Source organism: Aedes albopictus, chromosome 2 (assembly GCF_035046485.1).
Source record: "Aedes albopictus strain Foshan chromosome 2, AalbF5, whole genome shotgun sequence".
NCBI classification, from domain to species: domain Eukaryota; kingdom Metazoa; phylum Arthropoda; class Insecta; order Diptera; family Culicidae; genus Aedes; species Aedes albopictus.
The window spans coordinates 309,924,647-309,932,516 of record NC_085137.1 but is presented as its reverse complement, the minus strand read 5'-3'; the positions used below and the strand labels follow the sequence as shown (position 1 = coordinate 309,932,516).

Below are 7,870 nucleotides of genomic sequence, written 5' to 3'. Positions count from 1 at the left end.
GCATTTCTGGAGGATTTGCCGTACGGTAAAGATCTGGTCCGTTGTCGACCGGCCGTCGATGAAGCCAGCCTGATAACTTCCCACGAACTCATTCGTTTTAGGTGACAGACGACGGAAGATGATCTGGGATAGCACTTTGTAGGCAGTATAGATGGTCGGGTTTCGGGTTTTCAAACCCGAAACCCGACCCGAACCCGAACCCGACGGGTACGGGTCGGGTTCGGGCTTGGAAATTTTTAAAAACTCGGGTTCGGGTCGGGTCCGGGTTTAAACAATTTCAAAATTTTCGGGTACGGGTCGGGTCCGGGTTTGAATAACGCCGGGTTGAAGTCGGGTTTGGTACCAGTGTAAATAATTCAGTATTTGAAAATATGCTTTATTTGTTATAACCGATACATTCAACAATTATTTTTGAACTCGGGTTTTGGTCGGGTTTATTGACAAATATTTTCTCGGGTTCGGGTCGGGTTCGGGTTTGAACATCGAAAAATTTTCGGGTTCGGGTCGGGTCCGGGTTTGACGGAACAAAAATTTCTCGGGTTCGGGTCGGGTCCGGGTTTTGAAATTGTAAATCTTTCGGGTACGGGTCGGGTTCGGGTCTGTAAAATCTGGAACCCGACCATCTCTAGTAGGCAGCATTCAAAATAGTGATCGCCCTGAAGTTCTCACATTCCAAATGGTCGCCTTTCTTGTGAATGGAGCAGATTACCCCTTCCTTCCACTCCTCCGGTAGCTGCTCGGTTTTCCAGATCCTGACTATCAGCCGATGCAGACAGGTGGCCAACTTTTCTGGGCCCATCTTGATGAGTTCAGCTGCCATACCATCCTTACCAGCTGCATTGTTGGTTTTGAGCTGGTGAATGGCATCCTTGACTTCCCTCAGCGTGGGAGTTGGTTCATTTCTGTCCTCCGCTGCACTGGCGTCGTCGTTTCCTCCGCTTCCGTGGGCTCCCGTGCCTACGTTCTCCACGCCGTTCAGGTGCTGATCGAAGTGCTGCTTCCATCTTTCGATCACCTCACGTCCGTCCGTCAAGAGGCCTCCGTCTTTATCCCTGCATATTTCGGCTCGCGGCATGAAGCCGTTGCGGGATGCGTTGAGCTTCTGATGGAACTTCCGTGTTTCTTGGGAACGGCACAGCAGTTTCGTTTCTTCACACTCCGCTTCTTCCAGGCGGCGCTTTTTCTCCCGAAAGAGGCGGGTCTGCTGTTTCCGCTTCTGTTTGTAACGTTCCACGTTCTGTCGAGTCCCTTGCTGCAGCATTACCGCCCTCGCTGCGTTCTTCTCCTCCAAAACCGTTCTGCACTCTTCGACGAACCATTCGTTCCGTCGATTCCGTTCCACGTACCCGATGGTGCTCTCGGCTGCGTCGTTGATGGCTGCTTTCACTGTACTCCAGCAGTCCTCTAGAGGGGCCTCATCGAGCTCGCCCTTGTCTGGCAATGCGGCCTCGAGATTCTGCGCGTATGCTGAGGCGACATCCGGTTGTTTCAGTCGCTCTAGGTTGTACCGTGGCGGTCTCCGGTACCGTACATTGTTGATGACGGAGAGTTTTGGGCGCAGTTTGACCATCACCAGATAGTGGTCGGAGTCGATGTTGGCGCCACGATAGGTCCTGACGTCGATAATGTCGGAGAAGTGCCGTCCGTCAATCAGAACGTGGTCGATTTAAGATTCCGTCTGCTGTGGTGATCTCCAGGTGTAACGATAAGGGAGGCTGTGTTGGAAAAAGGTGCTACGTATGGCCATATTTTTGGAGGCGGCGAAATCGATGAGTCGTAGGCCGTTTTCGTTCGTCTGCTGGTGGGCGCTGAACTTACCAATCGTCGGTCTGAATTCCTCCTCCTGGCCTACCTGAGCGTTTAAATCTCCTATGATGATCTTGACGTCGTGCAGGTGGCCACCGCATACTCGCGGTGGCCAACTGCAGGCTGCATTTGTCGCAGTACCGTGACGAGCTCTTCCGCGTTAGTGTTTTCGTCTAGGTTTTTCCCCATTCATAGTCGCCTTCACTGTAAGAGTCCTTACCTCAACGCCGCGTTTCGCCAAGGACCCTTTCCGACCGCCATTTGTACACAGCGCCCTTGCGTTCCTTGTCGCGCTTGAGCTCAAGGATCATTTCACCTGTACAAGTACGTCTACTACAGCGCACATTATTGGCTTCCAGATCCACGAGCTTGGCGTCGCTCCTTTTCGCCTTCAAGACTTCCGAAGCAGTTAACCCCACTACTAGCACTCCCAAGTAACATTTTAAGTTTTTTTCGGCTCTATAAGATATCTTCATGATCGATTTTATAAAACTCGCAATAAAACTAATGTTTGATGTATGCATGTATACAACCTCTTGATAAACTCTTTAAGAGCATTTTCCGGCTGAGTGGACCACTCTCGGAGAGGTTGTGCAAACCGCATTAAGAGTAGCAATAAAACCGTTTTCAAACCTAGTTAAAAAAATTTCCCATTCTCGATTGTTGTTGTTTTTTTAACAAAAGCTATGACAACTCAAGATGCAGAGAAGCTTCTTCGATGGCACGTAAAGTTCAGGAGGATACATCATTCGTAAGTAGGAAGCGATCATTTCAAAGTAATATATTAGTAGTTATTGTGTTTCTAGGCTTATGTGCATTCAATTTTACCGTGAATATTGGGGTTGCAGAATCATAAAATTATGCGCTTCGGAAATAGTGAATATTATCATCTTGGAATGAAAGAAACCAATTGGTTAATTCAGTAAAACTATCTCGAATCACAATAAAACTCAGCTGAGAGAGTTTATTTAAGTGAACATGTTATGGAAATGGTGTCAAACTATCAATTCATTGCTAATTTGAGTAAAATTAACTATTTTCCATTCACGTTAGCTAATTTTTCAATATGGTGACAACCATAATTAGCGAAAATAAAACGTTTACTTTTATGATGACTGCAATAAACCTGGTAGCGTCATAATTTCTGCTTCTCCACCAACAGATGTCGTTACTAATTGAGCGGATCGCCATCTGTTGAGAGTTTGAACAGTTTTATTGTGGTAATAATGGTTGCCATAAGGTTTACATATCGGAGAGTTTTGTTTACTCTTAAAATCTAGCTTTATGGATATCTTCAAGTATACTATAAAACATTTTATCAATGGTTTTCATAAAAGTTGTCATAAAACTGTGAGGTTTATTTATTGCTGTAATAAAACCCTAATAAAAATCAAACAAAACCAATCAACATTACTTGGGCTACTAGTTTGTTGATTTTTATAAATTAGGTATATTGAAACTCATTGTTAAATCCGACGAGTTGCATCAAAAAAGGTCCACCATCCACAGCCTTGAGGGTTTCTTTCGACCTTGCAGTCTTCGGTGTGCAATCAGAACGACATATGTTCAGGGAAACATGATACGGAAATGGAACACTAGGGAAAACTACAAAGGTGAACACAAAACTTTCAGAAAAATCGTTCTTCGTATGGTGGTTTGGAATGCACATAGAATGTAGTCAAATTATGGACTAATTATAAATCATATCTAATTTTAATATGTACAATGTACAATTTGAAATAGAACCCTTGAGACAGATGGCATAGACCAACGAAACGTCGGGCATAGAGAACATATGTCGTTTTGATTGCACACCGAAGATTGCAAGACCGAAATAAACCTCCAAGTCCAAGAATCAACAGAACATGAAAGAGCCCTGAATTAACGCGGTAATGGACGAAATACTGTGGGGAGGGTGACCAGGGACTCTAAGGCTCCGCAAACGATCGAGCATCTTTTTCACCACCTCGATCAATCATTCCTCGGCACGGGTCACTTGATACCTTGGATTTTGGTCAGTATTCGTATTCTCAACCCTTTGAAACCCCTCTAACGCTCTAGAACGCCTCTTCAAACGATCCAGAAAACCCCTGATGCCTAAGTAAACGCCACCGAAACCCCCTAAAACACCCATGAAACACCTCTGGAAATCCCATTAGGCCTTTGAGATCCTCTGAAACCCTCTGGAACGCCTTTAGAAGGCCCCTTAAACCCCCTGAGAGTCCCTGAAATGCACCTGAAATTCCCTGAGTCCCACTGGAAAACCTCTGGAACATCAATCGAATACCCCTGGAATTCCCTTGATACCACCTGAAACGCACTAGAATGCCCCTTAAAACGCTCCTGAAACCCTCTGAAATGCCTCTGAAACCTTTCGAAACGCCCCGGAAACACTCCCGAAGCGCGCATAGGAACCTCCTCTGAGAGCTTCTGAAACGACGGTTTGGTTACTTATACCGTACTGTTTCTCAAATTCCGCAAGCGACACGTCAAACCACTGCCATCATTAATTTATTCAATTGCATTGAAACGATTTCCATAAAGCAGGCATTCTACCGGCGGAATCGAACACCAAGCCGAGCGATATCGTTTCCAAATGCGCTTCTCTCCGACTATGATCTCCTACGTTGTTGATGCGCTGCTGTAGCTCTCTAATAGCAGCGCAGCGGTAATGTGTGCGGTGAGGTTTTGAAGCAGATTGGTACTAAACCAACGGTTTTTGTTTTCGAATACGGCCGTGGTACCTACTATACAGACAAACGGCCCCACATGCTGCCCAGTAAACAAACAAACAGCGTGCGGAACTCATAGAGCAATGCAGTTGTACCACCGGCGACCGTTCGACCGACCGGCTTCAGAATTAATCTTCTTATTGCACATATGGGATATGATGATGCGTCGTCGTCGTCGTCGTCGTCGTTCGCCATCGCCGTCGGTACTCTATTACTAACGAGTGCAGTTTGGCCTTAGCAATGAATTATGACATTGCCACTTTTGCAATACATGGTATGTGTGTTGTGTACCTATCATGGATGGATAGCCTGTACCTTATAACCTACCATTTAGCCACAAGTGCTACCGACTTTTTACTGGAATTGTAAAACATGTGGAGACGCATGGTGTTCCACCCCTATAAGCAAGTAGTTTTTACACATTTATGACTTCTTTATGGATCAGTACCATCACCTAATAACCATTCAATCCATCAGACGAAAATAAACCGCAAGCCGATGTACTAACACCTCATAACTTCTCAAGGGTGTGTGATACACCTCATAACTTCTCAAGGGTGTGTGATATGTAGTATTGCTTGAATAGAAACGTTGTAATAAACGACCATTTATGTCGACTAAATTATTTGATCCATGGTTTTCAGGTGGTTCTCTAAAGACAAACCGGATAAGGAAGTGTAATTATGTGTATTGGGTTTTTTAGATTTCAAGGGGTTTAAAGCAGAATTGTAGGGTGTATCTTGATGATCGCTAGGAAAATTCTGGTGTGTTTCCATGGGCGTAGCCAGAGGGGGGCCAGATTTATTTTTTGATATTGAGCCAACTTAAAGATTATCAATAATTCAGAATTCCAGGAAAAAATATCTCAAAAAGTTTAATTTTTTAATAATTTAGGTTATCCATAATTATCAAACCTTTTTTACTCGAGAACCAGGGGAAATTCCGCCAAATATTTCTTCAAGAGAGCCACTTCAATCTTATCTTAGATGTTTTACCAAATAACAAGCTTGGTTGAATGGCTTAATTTTGTGACGTTTATTCATGGAATACAAAAAAACGTCATGCTAAGAGCAAAATACCTGGGATTCCTTTACGAATACTTTCAAGGACAGTTTCAAAAATTCCTTTATGCATTTATTCAGGAACTTCTTCAGGGACTCTTTCAGAAATTCCACAAGGGACTTCTCCAGGAACTTGTCCTTCGTGAATTCTTCCATGAATTATTCACAGGGTTCCGATAGTGATTGTTTCAGAGTTCAAGAAATGCATCAAGAATTCCTCCCACGTTTCCTTCAGATTTTTTATAGATACTTCTGCAGGGATGCATTGAGGAATGCCTCCAGGATTTATTTCATAGCTTCATTCAGTGATTCCTTCATAGATTGCTCCAGAGAATTTTTCAAGAGTTCCTCTGTGGGTTACACCAGATATTCCTCCGAGAATTTATACTGGGATATCTATATAGATTCCCCCAGTGATTGTTCCAGTTATTTTTCGAGAATTTCTCCAGGAATTTCTTCAGTGATTCCCAAAGGAATGTGAACAAAAATTTGTTTTAGATATTTCTGCAAGTGTTCCTTCAGAGATTTCTTCAGGAATTTCTCCATACATTCCCTCCAGAATTACACTAGAAATATGATTCAATCTGCAATAAATTCGAATTATTTCAGCAGGAATATCTTCCGAAAATCCTTACAGGAAAATTTAACAAACATTTGCTAAAAAAATCCAGGAATTCTTTAAAACATTCTTTTTTGAGTCCATCCAAAGATTCCAACAATAATTCGACCAAAAATTATTACATACATGCATTCCTCCATATTTTTTTCCAACAGAAATTTTTCCACTAATATGTTAAGATAGTTTTCCGGGGATTTCCTCATGGGATTGCTTCCTGGATTCCCCATTTTTTTTTTTCAGGAATACCTCCTTGTTTGCCTTCAAGAATTCCTCCAGGGATTTACCCGGGAATTTCTTCTGTGTTTCTTTCAGGAACAACTCAAGGGATTATTTAAAAATTTCTCGAACGATTCCTCCAGGAACAATGGTTAAGGAGTTATCCTTGAAATTCTTTCAAGAATTAATCCAGTACTTCCTCCAGGGACTGTTAAGGAATTCCTTTAGGAATGTCTCTAGTAATTGCTTCCGGGATTCTTCCTGGGGTTTCTTCAGGAGCTCCTACAGGGATATTTTCAGAAACTGCTACAGGGATCTGTAATTTCTTCAGGAATTCTTCCTGGGATTCCTACAGGAATTTCTCAAGGGATTCCTGAATTTCTTCAGAGATTCCTTCAGGCATTACTCCATGGATTTCTCTGGGAATTGCTGTAGGTATTCCACTGAGCAATCCAGGGGTTCCTTCAGAAATGCCTCCAGAGATTCCTCCAGAAACTTCTCCAGGAATTCTTCTAGAGATTCCTCCAGGACTATTTCCAGAGATTCCTCCGTTAATCCAACTGGCATTTCTCTACGATTTCCTCCAGGAATTCTTCCATGGATTTCTCCATGATTTTTTGCAGGGCTTAACTCGGGAATTCCTTCTGTGATTCTCCCACGAGCTCTTCTTAAGATTCCTTCAGGAATTCCTCCTTGTATTCTATAAGGAACTCCTCAAGGAAATAATTCAGTACTTCCTCCAGGAACTGTTTAGGAATCTCCTTAGGAATTCCTCTTGAAATTGCTTCCGGGAGGAATCTGTAGTTTCTTCAGGAGCTCTTCTGAGGATTCCTCCACAATTTCTCCAAGAATTCCATCTGCGATTTCTTAAGGAATTATTCCTGGTATTTCTCTACGAAGTTCTTAAGAGATTAATCCATGAATTTCTTCAGGAATTCTTCTTTGAATTTCATTTCTTCTTGAGATTCCTCCAGAAACTCCGTCAGAAAATCCTCTAGAGATTTCTCCAGGAGTTCTTCTGGAGATTCCTTCCGGAATTCCTACAGGCAAGCCTCTAGAATATCCTCCAGGGATCCCTCCAAGAATTCCTTCATTTTTTTTTCAAAGATTCCTCCAAGAAATTCTCCCGGTTTTCCTGATTGCATTTCTTCAGGACTTCCTCCAGAGATTCCTCTTATAATTGCTTCCGGGATTCTTCCAAGAACTCCACCTAGAATTCCTACAGAAATTTTTCCAGGACATCTTCAAGGGATTCATCTAAGGATTTTTTTCCAGAAACTCCTACAGGAATTCATCCAAAGATTTCTCCAGGAATTACTTCAGGGAATCCTCCAGGAATTTAACTAGAAATTCTCATAGACATTCATACATGAAATTTTCCACTCATTCTTCCAGAGATTCATCCTTGGATTTTTGCAGAGATTTCTACAGGATTT

The 7,870-nt window shown here is 42.8% G+C and overlaps 2 protein-coding genes across 3 annotated transcripts in view; one reads left to right on the top strand and one right to left on the bottom strand.

Moving 5' to 3' along the window:
- LOC134288200 (uncharacterized) overlaps positions 1–1,363 on the bottom strand; it is a 248,788-nt gene extending 247,425 nt beyond the window's left edge. The window contains exon 1 of the mRNA XM_062852253.1: positions 1,265–1,363. The gene's annotated coding sequence lies outside the window, so the exon portion shown is untranslated. The remainder of the gene's footprint in view (positions 1–1,264) is intronic.
- The window catches only part of LOC109422497 (four and a half LIM domains protein 2), an 866,140-nt gene that overhangs the window by 573,928 nt on the left and 284,342 nt on the right, over positions 1–7,870 (top strand). The gene's annotated exons all lie outside the window — the stretch shown is intronic.